This window comes from Nicotiana sylvestris, chromosome 3 (genome assembly GCF_000393655.2).
Source record: "Nicotiana sylvestris chromosome 3, ASM39365v2, whole genome shotgun sequence".
In the NCBI taxonomy this organism is placed as follows: domain Eukaryota; kingdom Viridiplantae; phylum Streptophyta; class Magnoliopsida; order Solanales; family Solanaceae; genus Nicotiana; species Nicotiana sylvestris.
Genome location: NC_091059.1, coordinates 219,395,117 through 219,412,246, shown reverse-complemented (window position 1 = coordinate 219,412,246; position 17,130 = coordinate 219,395,117). Strand labels below are relative to the sequence as shown.

Sequence of the window (17,130 nt, the reverse complement as noted above, 5' to 3'; positions counted from 1 at the left end):
CAAACGGGAAACCATAGAAACAGTCATCAAAGCTCAAACGGAATAGCTCGCGCCATAAGCTCGAACGCGAACGGACGGAGAATGGGTCGTGGCTGCTACTGGTATTTCTAGGTGATCGTTTGGACGTGAGGGGGTTGGACGACGCAATGCAGCAGCAGCAGTAGCGCTGCTCGCTGGTGAGTGACAGTAGGGTCGAGGGGCAGTGACGACGGGGAAGCAGCAGCAGTTGCTGCTTGATAGAAGCTGAGGCGTGGGGGTCTTGCTGGTTCAGCTGGTGAGGAAGACGATGAGGCTGGACGCGAGGAAGCGACCGGGGGGGGGGCTGGTTATGGTTTGGACGTGAAAAGAAGAAGAAGCAATCCCCACCCTTTACGTTTTTTTTCTTTTCGTTTTTCTTCGGTTTTCAACCGAGAGGGAGGTCGAACAGTCCTCTCAAATTTTTCGTTTTTAAAATTTTTCCCCTCCTTCACGTTCCGTCCTCTTCCTCCTTTAAACAAAACTTTTTTTTGCTTTTTACAAATTTTTCCTCTCCTTTTCACGTGCTCCCCCCTTTTCAAAATCTTTTTGCTTTTAAAATTTCCCCTCCCCTTTGCCCTTGTCCCCCATGCATTTTGTCTCTTGTTTAAAGAAAATGGACCCCATGTGTGTAGGGGTCCAAGACATATGTCCCCCATGTGTGGTGGGCTTGGATTATTATGGGCTAGGTCCGAAAATTAGGCCTAAAAACGTGTAGTTTGAACCCAAATATTATTCTTTTGCCCGGACCCGAGAATAAGAACACGACGTTGCTCAACTAATCCTATGTAAGCAAAATAACTACCAAAATAAGACTAATATTTAAAACAAAACTATATCTTTTTTTCAATATTTTTCAAGATTAAAATAGTTACAAAGCATAAATAAAACTATTTTTGTCATTTTCGTTTTTATATAAAGATAAAATATAAATTACTATTTTTTGTATTTTTCAAGATTAAAATGGCTACAAAACGTTAAATAACTTTTTTTTTGTAATTTTCAAAATTATACCGATAAAAACATAAAGTACTATTTTTATATTTTTTTTAAGTTTAAAAATGACTACAAAACATTAATAAAACTATATTTTTTTATAATTTTCGAAATTATATAAAGTACAAAAATAAGGTACTATTTTTTTGTATTTTTTCAAGTTTATGAGAAATACATAAGCTAAAATTTATATATATATTTTTTGTAATTTTTCTATATATATATATATTTGTAATTTTTCTTTTTGCGACGAAATAAAGTAAAATCGTCAAAATAGCTATATTAGACCCAATTTAAATATTCACGCTAAAAATGTGAAAATTCCCGGGGAGAGTCAAAAATCACGCGTCTACAAACGCGAAGGAGGAAAAGCTGAAGCTTCGCGAAAGCGAGAGCTAGGTCGCGAACGCGAAGAAGGGGGAACTAAGGCATCACAAACGCGGGAGAAAGGGCGCGAACGCGAAGAAGAAATGGTCTTTGCACCTGTAGCAAATTTTCTGCAATTTTTCTAAGTCTAAAGCCAACCCGACACCTATCCAAAACTCACTTGAGCCCTCGGGGCTCCAAATCAAACATACACACTGACTCAAAAACATCCTACAAACTTAACTGTGCGATCAAATCGCCAAAATAACATCAAAACAATGAATTAAGCCTTAAAATCCATGATTTCCTTCAATTTTCATAAAACTTCAAATTTTCCATTTTAAGTCTGAAACACGTCAAACGACATTCGTTTTAAACCAAATTTTACAAGAAGCGCTTAAACCACATATAAGACCTGTATCGGGTGCCAGAATCAAAATACGGGTCCGATACCATCACGTTTTAATAAATTTTCATTTCCATTTTCCTTGAATATTTTCGGAAAAGAATTTTACTCAAAAATTCATTTCTCGGTCCTGGGACCTAGGAATTCGATTCCGGGAATACGCCCCAAGTCCCATAATTTCCTACGGACCTTCTGGGACCGTCAAATCACAGGTCCGAGTCCGTTTGCCCAAAATGTTGACCGAAGTTAAATTTATTCATTTTAATATCAAAACTTAGCAAAATTTCACAGAATTTCATATTTGAGCTTCCAACTACAAGTACAGACTGTGCACGCAACTCGAGGCGGCTATAAATTAGGTTTTCAAGGCCTCGGAAGTTCGAAATGGATAAGAAAATAATAATGACCCTTTAGGTCGTCACAAATAAAAACTCAACTTATGTCACCTTCCCTAAAAAAACAATTTTGACTTGAAAAGAATAATAAAACTAGAATTTTGAATTTAAACGGGAAAAAATAACTCAAAGCTCAATCAAATAATTTATAAAAATAATTACCTGTTGGCGAGACCATTAACGATTAATTCATTGGCGACATAAGAAATAACTCCACGAAGAGAATTTCCTCCACCAGCCATGGCTGAGATTGCACCAACTATCAACAATTAATAAAGTGAAGCAATAAATAAATAACTCCAGTTTTTATTTAAAAAAATCGAAAAGGTGAGCAAATTGAACTGACGAGATTGATGAAGCCCTAACTTCCTCACTACTTAAACCAAGTGGGTCGTAGTATCCTTTTCGTGCACTTGATTTTCCTATTGCAAAATTAGCACCAACAACCCAATTGATTTTAATCGCTTCAGGGAATGAAGGGAAGAGAATGACATGTATCAAAGTAGTGAGAGAAAGAAAATAGTGTAACTGAATAATATATTTAGTGGTTTAGGGGTAGGAGGTAACCAATATTAGATATTTTGCTATAATCATTAAAAGGTATCTATAGAATATAATTTTTTAAAATGGTATTTATTTAAAATAAATAAGGTGTTAACCTTTGCTATATGAGGTAAAAATTCCTTATTTTAATAGCCCACATTGACTCATGAAGTATCTCAAATACAACCGATGAAACTCACCCAAAATAAAGGGATCTCAACCCAATTTATCTAAAAATTTACTTAGTTGCCCTAATTTTATTTTATTTTTTTGTGTACATTTTTTAATTTTCTGTTTATTCATTTTTTTCACCACCCACCCAGCCTGACTCCCCCGCAAACCCCCTAAAAAAATATCAATTTTTTTATTTTCAATTTTCTGTTTTTCCGTTTTTCTGCACCCCCTCCCCTCCCCGGGCAAACCCCCTCAAAAATTTTGTTTACTTTTTTTTTTTTCAATTTTATGTTTTTATGTTTTTTTGTTTTATACTATTTATTTACCTTTTATACATAGGTATAAAAGATAAAATGTTTTGTTTATGCAAGATGAACATGATTCTAAAATAGTGGTCAAGTTAGGCTATGACCCATTGTTTAGCCTATCTTAACCCAAGTACACTTTGGGCTGTGTTAGGCAATGACCTATTTATTGACCTAACCCATCTTGACCTGCCCAAATTTAGCCAATCCGCCCATTTACCAACCCTAACTTAAAACATGAATTACAAGAAGTGAAAACACCTGAGCTAAGAGCTAAAATAATGCAAGAAGTAAAGCTTATGAACTGTAGTCAAAGTGAAATCTGATGGATATCATGACAGGTTTAGGATTTGAAGTAAATGAGTTCCTACGACGATCTTAAGTTAATATACATCAATAATCGGATTAGAGGACTGAATTTCGAACTAAATATTCTTATCAATTTAATAAATTTTTAAATATAAATATAGTTTGAATAAAAATTATAGGGTTAACAAAATTCTTAGAAAGTATTTTTTGTCCATAAATTTACAAATAAGGACACAAAAAGTTTCTATTTTAACACGAAGGTAAAATTTTCTGTTTGTAAATTTATCAATTACAACAAACAAAAACAACCCAGTATAATCCCATTTAGTGGGGTCTGAGGAGGATAGTGTGTACGCAGACATTACCCCTATCGTGGGATAGAGAGATTGCTTACCATCATAGCAACCCCTCTTGTCTTTTTAAAAAGAAAAATTAAAAAGAAAAATCAAAATTGTCTTTTTCCCCCCTTTTTTCCAAATGAAGCCTAAAATATCTAGAAGAAATGAATCCTATTTATTTTTTTCTTCTATTATTAGGAAAATTAAGAATAAGTAAATAAGTCCACTAGCAGCCATGCCTCTAATAGGATAATTTTTGCTTTAAAAAAATTCTACCGGGACCCACAGATGAATATGACATCACATGAGAAAAAAACAATTTAAAAATAAAATACATTTCATTATTAAGTCCTAGTTCTGGTCAACATTTCTTGACTAATTGCATCTGCACCTTAATTAACTCCAAAATTTAATACCAACAACTCTTAAATATATTAAAATAAATTTCCAAATCTAAAAAAACCAATCACTAACTTCCCCCATTCACTTCCTCTTCACACTTCCATTTATTTGTCAGAACTCTGCAAATCTTAAAACAGACACCACCCAAGAACTTACAAAGAATGTTTTATTTTCTCATTTAAATTAGATTCTTGATTGAAGGGCTTTTTGGGTATTTTTCAGTTGTAGTTCACTGTTGTGCTTTGCCCACTTTTTTCTTAAGATTAGTGTTTGTGTTCACATTAGAAGGGGGAAAAAGATTGGATGAGTTAAAAGAGTAAAAGGGTTTTGAACCCTTTTCTTGATTTATTGTTACCCTTCTTGGGATGGAGCTAAAGAAGGAGAGGTTTGTAAGGTATGTGATTTTTTTTTTTAATTTTGGGTTTTTGTTTTTTTCTGTTTTTTGTTGTTCTTTGGTTTAGTTTCTGTGATTTGGTAAATTTTGGTGTAATAATTTTGAAAAAAAAGAGATCTTATTTTTTTTTTGTAGTATATTGAAGAATTAAGGACTTTGGTTAGTTAAAGATTGGATTTTTATGTTATTGTATTAATATGACTTTGAACTAAGATGGGTTGCACATTTTGTTCTTTGATAAATTCTGGTGTAATAATCTGGAAGAAGTGATTCTTTTTGTAATATGTTGAATAATTAAGGACTTTGGGTATTTAAAGATTTGATTTTTATGTTATTGTATTGCTTTTAGGAGTAAGGAGAAGTTTGTTAGGAATGTGAGATTTTGAGCTTTTGTTTTCCTGTTTTTGTTTGTTCTTTGGCTTATTTTATGTGATTTGGTAAATTTTACTGTAATAATTTGGTAAAAAAGAGATCTTTTTTTGTAATATGTTGAAGAATTGAGGACTTTGGGTATTTAAAGATTTGTCTTTTATGTTGTTGTATTGCTTTTAGAAGTATGTTTTTCTTATTTTTGATGCAAGATAATGATATGTTGTTGTATTGTTTTTAGAAGTATGTTTTTCTTATTTTTGATGCAAGATAATGAGATAATTTGCATTTAGTTAGAATGTTTATGTAGCCGCTGACATGGAGCTTTGGCGTAACTGGTAAAGTTGCGGCCATGTGACTAGAAAGTAACGGGTTCGAGCCGTGGAAATAACCTCTTGCTAAAATACAGGGTATGGCTGCGTACAATAGACCGTTGTGGTCCGGGCCTTCCCCAGACCTCGCGTATAGAGGGAGCTTAGTGCTCGGGCTGCCTTTTTTTTCCACATTTTGTACATTAATTTCTTTAACTGGAATTTTATTGTAAGATGGATTTTCCTTTTCTGCTAATAGTTGATTTATGCATTTGTTAGGTTCTACTCTGGTGAAAAACAACAGGGTGGTTTTTTGGGAGGAAAAACTGACAGTTCAAACCTAGAGAAGTCATCTTCGGGATATAGATATTCATCTCCTTTATTGAACTCTGATGGCAGATATAAAGTCAATGATACCCTTAAGTTTGGGAGGTCTAAGGTGTATCCTGAGGACCACAACGGGTCGTGGAGGAAGCGAATACTTGATCCGGGGAGTGACATTGTAATCCAATGGAATAGGATTTTCATTATATCTTGCTTGCTGGCTTTGTTTGTTGACCCATTGTACTTCTTTTTGCCCATCATACAAGGAACTAAAGAGTCGAGTTGTGTGAAATCAGATTTGAATTTGCGAATTGTTGTCACCATTTTCCGAACTATAGCCGATTTTTTCTATCTATTACATGTGTTCATTAAGTTCCGGACTGCTTATATTGCCCCAAATACAAGGGTATTTGGGAAGGGTGAGCTTGTCATGGATCCTAAAAAGATTGCTCTCAGATATTTAAGATCAGACTTTTTTGTTGATCTGATTGCAACCCTTCCTCTACCTCAGGTATGTCGTTCCACTTCATGACATTCAAATCAAATACATTTTCTTTCATGTCCATATGTCCAGATATTAGTGTGAATATTATGTGAGGCGTCGTTTTTGTGTACTGGGTTTTATGTGCTAAATTTGCTGCATTTTCGGCCTTTTGAGATACTTGTCTTGGAGTCAAGGTGGTCAAAATTTTGGTTTATGAGGAACATAATGTTCAATATTTAGTCCCTTCAGCTTCTATGTCCCAATAGACTGTAATCCGTGTAAGTTGCTATTATTGGCCAAATTGTAATCGAAAATGGTATGCACTATTATATGAAAAAATATGGTGTTTTCGTATCCTCACTCTAAAAAAGAATAAAGAAAAAGACAGATATTCTCCATTTCTTTTTTTCTGCTTGACCGCTTCCCTCAAACATATCCCCATTAAGGAAGACCCCCTCAACACCACCACCCTCTATTATGGTTTAGCAGCATCCTTAGTTAGGACAAGCTCGCTATTTGCAATTCCACTTCTTTTCTCTAGACTCTGATTGCAGCCCTGTCTGTAAATTGTAAAATATAAGTATAAATGCTTAGAGATACTAAACAAGTAATTGGATTGCTGCTGTCTTGATGTGCTCCTCTTTTTTATGTAAATTACGCGTGTACCGTTTTGTGCAAAGAGGTCTTAAGTGGTAGTAACTTTTGGGGTTTCATTTTCTTATTCTTTAGCTTTTTTATGCATTTATCATTTAGTGTTGTGTGATTAGTCGCATGTCTATGTTTAGATATAAAAGGCCCAAACATGGCTTTCTTTTTTCTCCGACTTTGTTGTCCATATTATGTTCAATTTATGAATTTCATTTCCATGAGTAGTAATTGGCTTCTGATTTAGTTTCATAAGCTGTCGCTAGAACAAATCATGTACGAGTAAGACTCTTTTTAGAGTGATTAGATGTCTGCATTCAGATGTGCTAAGGGGCTAGGGACAGGAAAGGAGTTGCAATGAGGTGGTATGGAGGTAGAGTTATTGGATAAGGGTTCTGATAATTTGGACTGTTGTGGATTTGCTTGTTTTTTTTTTTTTTTTTTTTTTTACCTTATGGAAAGTAACTGTACATGTCTCTTTTGGTTGGTTCAGGGATCAAAATGTGCTTTTTTCAAATAGTTTAAGGACCTCCAGTGTCATTTACCTCAAATAATTACCATGTCTCCTGTCCAGCAGACAAGTCATCCATCTTACATGGCTTATGCCTAACATCTATTGTAGAAATATGTAACTGATGGTGTAACGTTAAGTCAACCTGTTTAATTTGGTTTGACTTGAAAGAGATGTGGATGTGAACCATCTAGTTTCTCCACTTCTTTTTGCTACTTGTGTGTGGGATTTCTTCTCACATACCGGAATGAGAAACGAAGATAGAAAATGTCTGTAGCTTGTGCTGATACTTTATAATGGACAATTTTGTGAAACCATTTATTCGTGGCAAGTGAAACTACTAATCTGTAGAGGAATAGGTCATGGCACTTTCGAACACAAGTCTTACATAATAAAGAATGGTCTGCGTTGGGACAAAACCTCGTTTGAAGTGCCACTATATCTTGTGCTTCCTTGCTTTAACTTCAACAACAACAAAATCCAACGTGGTCCCACATGTGGGGTCTGGGGAGTGTTGTGTGTAGCAGACCTTACCTACCTTGTGAAGATAGAGAGATTGTTTTCGATGGACCCTCGGCTCAAGAAAAATATGTAAAGAGAAGAATTCATATAAAAGAGAAGCAGTAACGATAATCGAAAAAATAAAATAGCCGAAGCAAAATAAACAACAGGTTGTAATAGAAATCTAATGATAGAGAATACGAGAATACACTATTACTACAGGTATAAGGGTAGCGCTACTCACTAACCTACTATCTTAATCCTTGCCCTCCATTCCATCCGATCAAGGGTCATGCCCCCGACAAGCTAAAAATGTGCCATGTCTTGCCTAATCACTTCTGCTCAATACTTCTTTGGCCTACTTCTACCCCTTTTACGCCCCACCATAGCCAACCTCTCGCACCTCCTCACCAGGGCATCTGTGTCTCTCCTCATCACATGCTCAAACCATCTCACCTCGCTTCCCACATCTTATCCACCAATGAAGCCACTCCCACCTCGTCCCGAGTATCTTCATTTATAATCATATCTCTCTTAATATGCCCACGCATCCATCTCAATATCCTCATTTCCGCTACTTGCTTTAACTGACGTAAGAAAATAGTGAAATTACATTGCAATGGTTTTTGATTTAATGGATTAGGTGAGAAGTACCGAGAAATCTCGAAAAAGGTAGCACTTGCTGAGATCAAGCAACCATTTGTCGAGGGATTAAAGCATTTATAACCTTTTTTTATAGACTAGAATACCTAAGAAGACACATTTTATAGCCTTTTGCGGAAGTACGTCTTTTCTAGGGGTAAGATCATGAACAAAAGAGGTACAACCAAACACACGTGGAGGAAGTGGGAACAGAGTTTGGTCCGGATAAAAGACCGAGAATGGATTCTTACTCTACAAAACAGAAGAAGGCATACGATTGATTAAATAACAAGCATTACTAACGGAATCACCCCAAACACGGAAAAGCTACATAGTTGTGAATGAGTAATGTCCAAGCGTTTTGATGAGATGCTTGTTCTTCCGTTTAACAATTCCATTTTGTTGTGGAGTGTGTGCACAAGCAGACAAGTGTCATAAACCTTGTGACGAAATAAAGGAAGAAAGAGATGAAGATAAATATTCTCGGGGATTATCACTAATTAGTTTCTTTGTGGAAACACCATATTGATTGTTAATATCAGTACAAAAATTCTAAGAAGTAGAGAACAATTTAGACCTTATTTCATTAGAATAACCAGTGCAGCGAGAATATTCAATCAATAAATGTAATAACATAATGTAAGCCTAATGAAGTACTGACACGACTTGGACCCTATATGTTCGAGTGAACAACTTCAAACTAGAGGAAGCCCTATTACTGGCATGTTTTGAGAAAGAAGCACGAGTGTGTTTTCTTAGTGGACACGACTCACATTCTAACGACGATAAAGGAGTACTAGGTAAGGGAGGACATACAAGAGATGTTTGTTGGTCTCTTTACGGTCGGCCTCTATGTAATAATGATCGTCCTTGACATGCAATAAATGTGGCTCACAAGTCACATGAAGGGGCGTGTTGAGACATAATATTATAAATTGATTAAAAGTATGGTATCTCTAACAACTTAATCTTTTAGAGAGCATATTTTTAATTAATTATATTATGTCTCAACATAATCTGTAAGTGGCTTTAAAATTCTTCATCTATAAGCAGTTGTTTCTTCCGATTCTGCTATACACTACATGACCATAAAGATAGCCTGATTGCAGGCATGTGGCCCCCTGATTTTGGACTAGTGATTGTGCCACATATTTCCAATTTCTTGATTCTATTTGGTAGCAGAGTATTTGATGCATTTGTATGTTAAATGTGGTAGTTTTACATATCAAGAAAATGATAACCCGTTCTTCTAGTTTTATCTCATCATCATCATTGCTTTCAATTTTCTCTTTTTACTGGGGTGAAGCGGGGTATATGATGAAAAAGTAATCTTTCATGCAGATGGTAATCTGGTTTAGTATACCCGCGACAAGAAGCCAACATGCTAATCATAACAATAATGCCCTTGCGCTGATTGTCCTACTTCAGTATGTTCCCAGATTGTATCTTATATTCCCATTAAGTTCACAGATTATCAAAGCAACTGGAGTTGTGACAAAAACTGCTTGGGCAGGGGCTGCATATAATCTACTTCTCTACATGTTGGCCAGTCATGTATGTAGCTCCAACAACCTTATTTTCAAAATATTGATTTAAAACCACTGCTGTTATGCAAGGGTTTTTTGCTGGGGTTTTTTCCCCCTTTCTTGGGAATTTGATGTAACGACAGACTATTTGTTTTTATTTAGGTTATTGGCGCAGCATGGTATTTGCTGTCAGTTGATCGATATACTTCTTGCTGGAAATCCATATGCCGAAATGAAAACAGCTCTACGCAGTGTGTGCTGCGCTCCTTGGATTGTGATACTTTTGACCAAAATGCTCGTAAGAGTTGGGCAAATATCACCAAGGTATTTGAAAGTTGTGATCCCGATGGGGATAGTACTTTCAAATATGGAATATTTGAAAACACAGTTAAAAAAGATGTTGTATCCTCAAGGTTTATGGCAAAGTACTTCTATTGCTTGTGGTGGGGCTTACAACAACTGAGGTAATTTTCCTATGTGGTTGGACAAAATAACAGTGTCATTTACATTTATAATGTTCTTATCTAGTGTATTCGGTTGTAATTTATTGAAACTGTATCCCAGTTAGACATTTCCGAATTCGAACGCACATGGTTCTTATCTAGTGTTTTGGCTTTTAAAAAGAGAAAAGATTTCTATGCAAACCAGTAGCATATCATATATTACCTCAGCTCTAACTTGCTTGACCATTTATCTGTCTAGTCTATCCAGTTTATGAGACCTATTTTATAAGATGGATAACTATGTTATCTCTAACAGTCCTAAAATTCCATAAACAAATTCTATTTTGATTATTTTGAACTTGAGCCGATACTTCTTCAACAACTAATACTTGTTTAATTACTTTGAGCTTGATATATAGCTCTTTAACAATCTGCCCCACCTACGATCGTTCAGCCTGTCTAAACACATTAACTCCAATAATACTGTTCAAAATTGTTGATTTTTGCAATAGTGTATGGGGTTATCTAAGTTATGAAAGGAATACTAACTCGTTATGTGTGTTGTTTTGTGCTGTTTTTTCTTGAAAATATTTAGATGGAGTCGTTTGAAAAGGTTCTTAAGGATGCAATTACATTGAGAGAGTAAATGTGCCATTGCCCTTCTAATCCAACTTTTAACGAGCCATTTGAAGGAAGATCTGAACTTCAATTCTTTCGTTTTTCTGGTGTTACAGTTCTTATGGGCAGAATCTGTCAACAAGTACATTTATTGGGGAGACATCCTTTGCTATACTTATTGCAATTTTGGGTCTGGTTTTGTTCGCACACCTTATTGGGAATATGCAGGTAAATCAAAGGCTCTGCTGCTTTTCATTCTCCCTCCATACGAGCTTGTTTTGGTAGACCTTGTAATTCTTTCTCTTGAGATAAAAATAATAATCGAACAAGAACAGCTAAGAAACAGCGAAATGTCAACACCCAAGTATGCGAGCATTCCGATACAAAAAAGAAAACAAGAAGAGAAAAAAGAAAGCCTAATCATTGCCTTTAAGTCAGAACTCCCCAGGGAAACTTCAAGATCATTAGGAATCGGGGGGAACTGTTTATTAACAGCATGATCTTGGCTAATACTGTTAGACAATTATAATTGCTGTTCCTGATTTAATATTTGCAAGATTCTGCTTGATTTGTGAATTTTCTGCATGTCATTCCTCTATGTGGATTTATATGCCAGTAGAAAATGTAGTGAACTTCTAGAGTTAGAGAAATTATTATTATTTTATACACGGTGAGGATTCGTATAGCTGGCCTCAACTTGCTTGGAATGAACGTAGTTGTTGTTATCTTCTTAATAGTGTAGTAGATTCTTCAAAACATCTTCTATTTCTTATGTCCCAAATGGTAAACCTTGAGTTGTTCTTCAGTTGTTACTACGTATGCTATAAGCTTGTTCTCCCACGCTGAGGACCTTAATGTTGTGGGAGGTAAAAATACCAAAAATTGAGCAGAAGATCTCAACAAATAGCATGTGTTAAATCATTTTTTCCGGCATTGTTCTTATGCTGGATGCTCAACCCAGCTTAATTTTAAACTTTTTTCCGAATTTGGCTTGGTCAAAGATAATTAGGTGAATTGGGGGACCTGATAAATTTCTAAAATGTTGAGGAAACGTATTAACATTTGAAAATCTCCCACTTCTATATTTTCAAATTTTAATTTTTTGGTTCCTTCTCTTTTCTCTCTCTCTCTTCATCTTCTTCTTTCTTCTCCTTCCTTCTCTCCGTCATCTTCTTCTTCTCTTCTCCTTCCTTTCTCCCTCTTCAGCTTCTTCTTCCTTCTCTTCTCCTTCCTTATCGTCTCTGCAATTTTTATTCTTCTTTTTGTGTTTGTTGTGAAGATTTCTGGAGAAATTTTGCGAATATAGATTTTCGAAACAATGGAGGAAATTCTGAAGTCCGTTAAAAAACATGTGAGAATTGTTTAAACAACATCAGGCAGTGTTATCAAAGGCGCGCTTAAGCCTTGAAGCAAGTCTCAAAACATGTTGAGCGCTTCAGGGGCGCTTTGATGTTGTCATCAAGGATCTAAGACATACTTTTCCTTGCCAATGAGCATAATCCTAAAAAGGCGACAAAACAATTGATATTTCACTTTATCCTAAATTTTCTTTAATTTCCTTGTCTATGGTATTCATCTTATAGATATAGTCTTGGATTAATATTTGTAGTTTTTCTCTATTTGTGCCTTTCTTAATTAAAGCCCATGCTTTATTTGCGCCTAAAGCTCCAACGGACCTTAAAGCTTTTTTGCGCTTTCCGCCTTTGATAACAGTGACATCCGGTTGTTTATTTCAAATAGCCCAAGAGTTGTTTTAACAAGGTTGTTTAGTTCAAACAACCAGGAAATGTTTAAACATCCTCAAGTTGTTTAGTTAAAACAATCAAGAAATGTTTGAACTTCTGTTAGTTGTTTTGGGGGTGGGGGTGGGGGGTGGGGGGGCAGTGGGGGGTTTGTGAAAATAAAATAAACCTTAGGGCTTTTTCATTACACTAATTAAAACGGGTACCCCCTACCAATTTCTTAAGATTTGAATCTTTTAAACTTAAATAAAAGACTCAAAGGTCTCTTATAATTTCCCCCTATGTTATTAATATGCACACTTTTCATTGATTTACTTGTAGAAATGAATAAGAAGTTAGACAAGCATTCGAACCATTGTTAATATGCATTCATTGATTTACTTGAATAAGAGGCTAAGACAAGCATTTGTACCATTGTAGACTTCATACCTCTCCAAAAGCAATGTTGGATACTTTTTGTATAGCTAGGACTCATTAACAGAGAACTCAATTATCATACTTAGAAGAAAATTTCCAAGAGCCCCCTGAATCCCATTTGTACAATTTCCATGGGATCCTGGCTTTGTTTTCCTTGAGGGAGGTCCAATGTGGTGCAAGTTGTACATAACCTTACGACTTTGTAATCAGCTTCTCGTATCTGAAAAAATGGGCAATCCGGTGTACAAAGCATCCCGTGTCCACGCAGGTTCGGGGGAAGGGACGAAACCCAAGGGGGTGTGATGGCTGATTCCACGGTTCGAATCCATGACCTATAAGGTCACACGGAGACAACTTTACCATTCTCATATCATTCTATTTGGGTATAACCCTTCATTTTTTCTTGCATGTAGACATACCTGCAGTCTTTGACGGCTTGAGGAATGGTGACTCAAGAGAAGAGATACTGAAGAGTGGATGGAGCATCGTCAACTTCCAGAAGATTTGAGAAAGCGGGTTAGGCGTTTTGATCAATATAAATGGGTTGCTACTAGAGGAGTAGATGAAGAGACAATTTTGCATGGTCTGCCTACTGATCTTCGTCGTGACATCCAACGTCATCTTTGCCTGGACCTTGTCCGACGGGTATGATTTTCCTCCATCAGAACTGATTCTTTCCAAAGTATTGATATATTTATCAAAAAAGCATGTGCCCAAATGGTGGCTTATATTGTTTGTATATTTTCAACTTCTTGAGCTTGCGTTAAAGGGCTTACCACTTTCATATAAACACATTTTTATGTCCTCACATTTTGATCAGTGTAGGACACATGTTTGTTGATTCAGTTGCAATTATATATGTATTTGTTATAGATGTATTTGTTTGTTAAGCTCATTTTCACTTGTTTTGTTAAAACTGTTTAGGTTCCATTTTTCTCCCAAATGGACGATCAATTACTTGATGCAATATGCGAACGTCTAATCTCCTCCTTAAGCACCGAAGGCACTTATATTGTCCGTGAAGGAGATCCAGTTACAGAGATGTTATTTATCATCAGAGGTAGGCTCAAGAGTTCTACTACAAATGGTGGTCGGACTGGTTTCTTTAATTCCATTACACTGAGGCCGGGAGATTTTTGCGGAGAGGAGCTACTCGCTTGGGCTTTGCTTCCAAAATCAACTGTGAACTTGCCTTCTTCAACCAGAACAGTCAGGGCGCTTGTTGAGGTGGAAGCATTCGCCTTGAGAGCCGAAGATCTCAAGTTTGTCGCTAACCAGTTTAGACGTCTTCATAGCAAGAAGCTCCAGCATACATTCCGGTTCTACTGGCGTACATGGGCAGCATGCTTCATACAGGCTGCATGGAGGCGACACAAGCGGAGGACAATGGCGAAAGATCTTGCAGCATTGGAATCATTTGCTCTGGACGACAGAACAGTCGATGAGACAGAGCAAAGTGAAGAGCAAGATCAAGGTAACGCTAGCTCAAATCCATCCCCGAGAATATCCCACCTTGGAGTCACAATATTGGCTTCAAGATTTGCCGCAAACACAAGAAGAGGAGCTCAAAAGCTTAAAGATGTACGTTTGCCTAAGTTACAGAAACCTGAAGAGCCCGACTTTTCAGCTGAGCCTGATGACTAGTTAAACTTGCATCAGGTAGATATATCCTACAGCTAATAGTTTCATTCAGATATCGATAAGATGACCAATTTTGAAATTGAAGTTTTCTGTAAAACGTTATTACACTCGGATCATCGTTGTAAATGTGGAAACTCGTGTTTCTAGAAGATATAGAGTGCTGTAAGCTGGAAAGTTTTGGCAAAGGGGATGTGGGATTTTTTGTTTTTGTTTTTTGGATTAATGTAATTGTATTTAATAGTAGTAGGATTTTCAGTAGCAGGATGCTCTTCTGTACTATATAAACTAAATAACTTCTTGAGTTATCTGTAAAAGCTCTCTTCTAAGAGTTGCTAGTTCCATACTACCCGTAAATAAGCATTTTATTCAAATTTACTATGCTTACACTTACAGAGCTTAGGTTGTCCTCTTTCTCCCCCCCCCCCTCTTCATGCAAGTCTCAGGCTGCTACATGCTAGTTATGTTGGGCTTCTCTCACCTTCTTTAGCCGAGGGTTTATCGGAAAAAGTCTCTCTGGTCTTTCAGGCAGGGGTATACATCCTACCCTCCCCATACTCCACTTATGGAATCACATTGGGTTATTGTTGTTGTTGTTGGATCCGAATGATGATGAAGCTTGCCATTCTGTTTATTTGGATTTGCTAGCTTTTCATTATACTGGTTCAATTATTGCTTATGCTTGAAATATCTAAACACCTGAAATCCACTTGTGTTACCCCTTAAATAGTGTGAAAGGATGATAGGTAGATCTATCAGGCTCTCTATCTTTTCAGGGGAAAATAATCGATCATCTTTCATTTGGATAGTAAATAGCTTTTATAATAATAGGTCAAGTCCATAATAATAGAACCGGAGGAGTGCAAGAAAGCCTCTAGCAAGAGGATCACTTTAAAAGATTTGCTATCGAATACTTTCAAAGATAGTGCTCAGATCGTTACTCCTTTTGTGCAGGTTGAACTTACTCGATAAGAAATTTCGCTACTTTAGGACCGTCATAGTTACGTCCGCTGTTCACCCGGGCTTCGGTCACTGGCTTCCCTGTTATCAGGTCGCCAACTTCCTTGACCTTCCGGTATTGCGCATGCATCAGCCCCCGTACATGGTCTTACAACTTTGTGGAGACCTTTGTTTTTGGTAAACAATCACTCAGGTTTGCTATGTAGTGAATAATAATACATGAAATGTTATGGAAGGATTGCCTACCATATTGCTAATACATTTATTGGTATTTCAAATTTCATTTCGCATATAATAATACCATAGATTTCTGCATAACTTAATATGGATATTATTTAATACGGTAAACTAAATGTTGTATTAGCTATGCGGGGATTATTTTTTTTCTTATATGACCAACCAAATAATGCATTGGCTATGTAGGAAATGTTTTTTCCTAATCCTCCAACCAAACGATCCATTAATGTCTACCTATAATTAATCCAAGCCAAATAGGCTTTGAAAATCAAGTTTCTTTTTTGCTTCAGACCAAGCATGGCAGTTTTGAAGGAAAAGTTGTGTCTTTACTGAGTTGTCTTAGATCTATTCTCACAGTTGCATTTGTCAAAATCCACCCCTAAAAAGATAATGGCAGTGGAAAACAAAAACTAGAAAGCACCTTCAAGGAGATAGTTGATTATGATTTTAAGCGTCAACTAAAAGGGCAGTTGGATGTACTAAGCTCCCACTATGTGTTGGATTCGAAGAAGGATCAGACCATATTGGTATGCTCTACGCAATCTTACTTTGAATTTCTACGAGAGATTGTTTTCGTTGCAACTTTTACCATTGCATCAAAGCTTCTCTTTGATTTCTAATGTCAAACATAATAGCAAATTTAAGGCAACTAAGATTTTTTTAAAAACTATTTCGTGAATTGTCCTGTGACATGTCTCATCATTCCTCTCTTGCACCATGGATTCTTGAGCTATAGACCACATGATGTATGGCATATATCTATTGTTTTTTTTTCCTTTTTCAATATTTTGTTACTACCCGTAGTTACCATTACCACCTTTGGCAATGGAACCAAAACCATGACCAAAGAGTTGATCAAGGTTCTATTGGTTCATCAATGACTCATAACTATATCCCATTTATTCATGAATACCTACTAATTAAACCTTATACCAATCAACAACAAGCTCACTTATAGCCCGTTTGACTAAGCTTTTTTTAGCTGATAGTAGGCTATATAGACACTATTTACAATCTAAATGAACCATACTTTATTATTGTTTTAAATGTAAATAACAAAATACTCTAATTGGTGTTCTTTTGCTTTGCAGGAACTAATCCAAGTTAGGAAGAGACTAT

The 17,130-nt window shown here is 36.1% G+C and overlaps 1 pseudogene; it reads left to right on the top strand.

The window, feature by feature from the left end:
• Positions 1–4,298: 4,298 nt before the first annotated feature.
• LOC104249817 (cyclic nucleotide-gated ion channel 17-like) lies at positions 4,299–15,201 on the top strand (annotated as a pseudogene).
• The last annotated feature ends 1,929 nt before the right edge of the window (positions 15,202–17,130 follow it).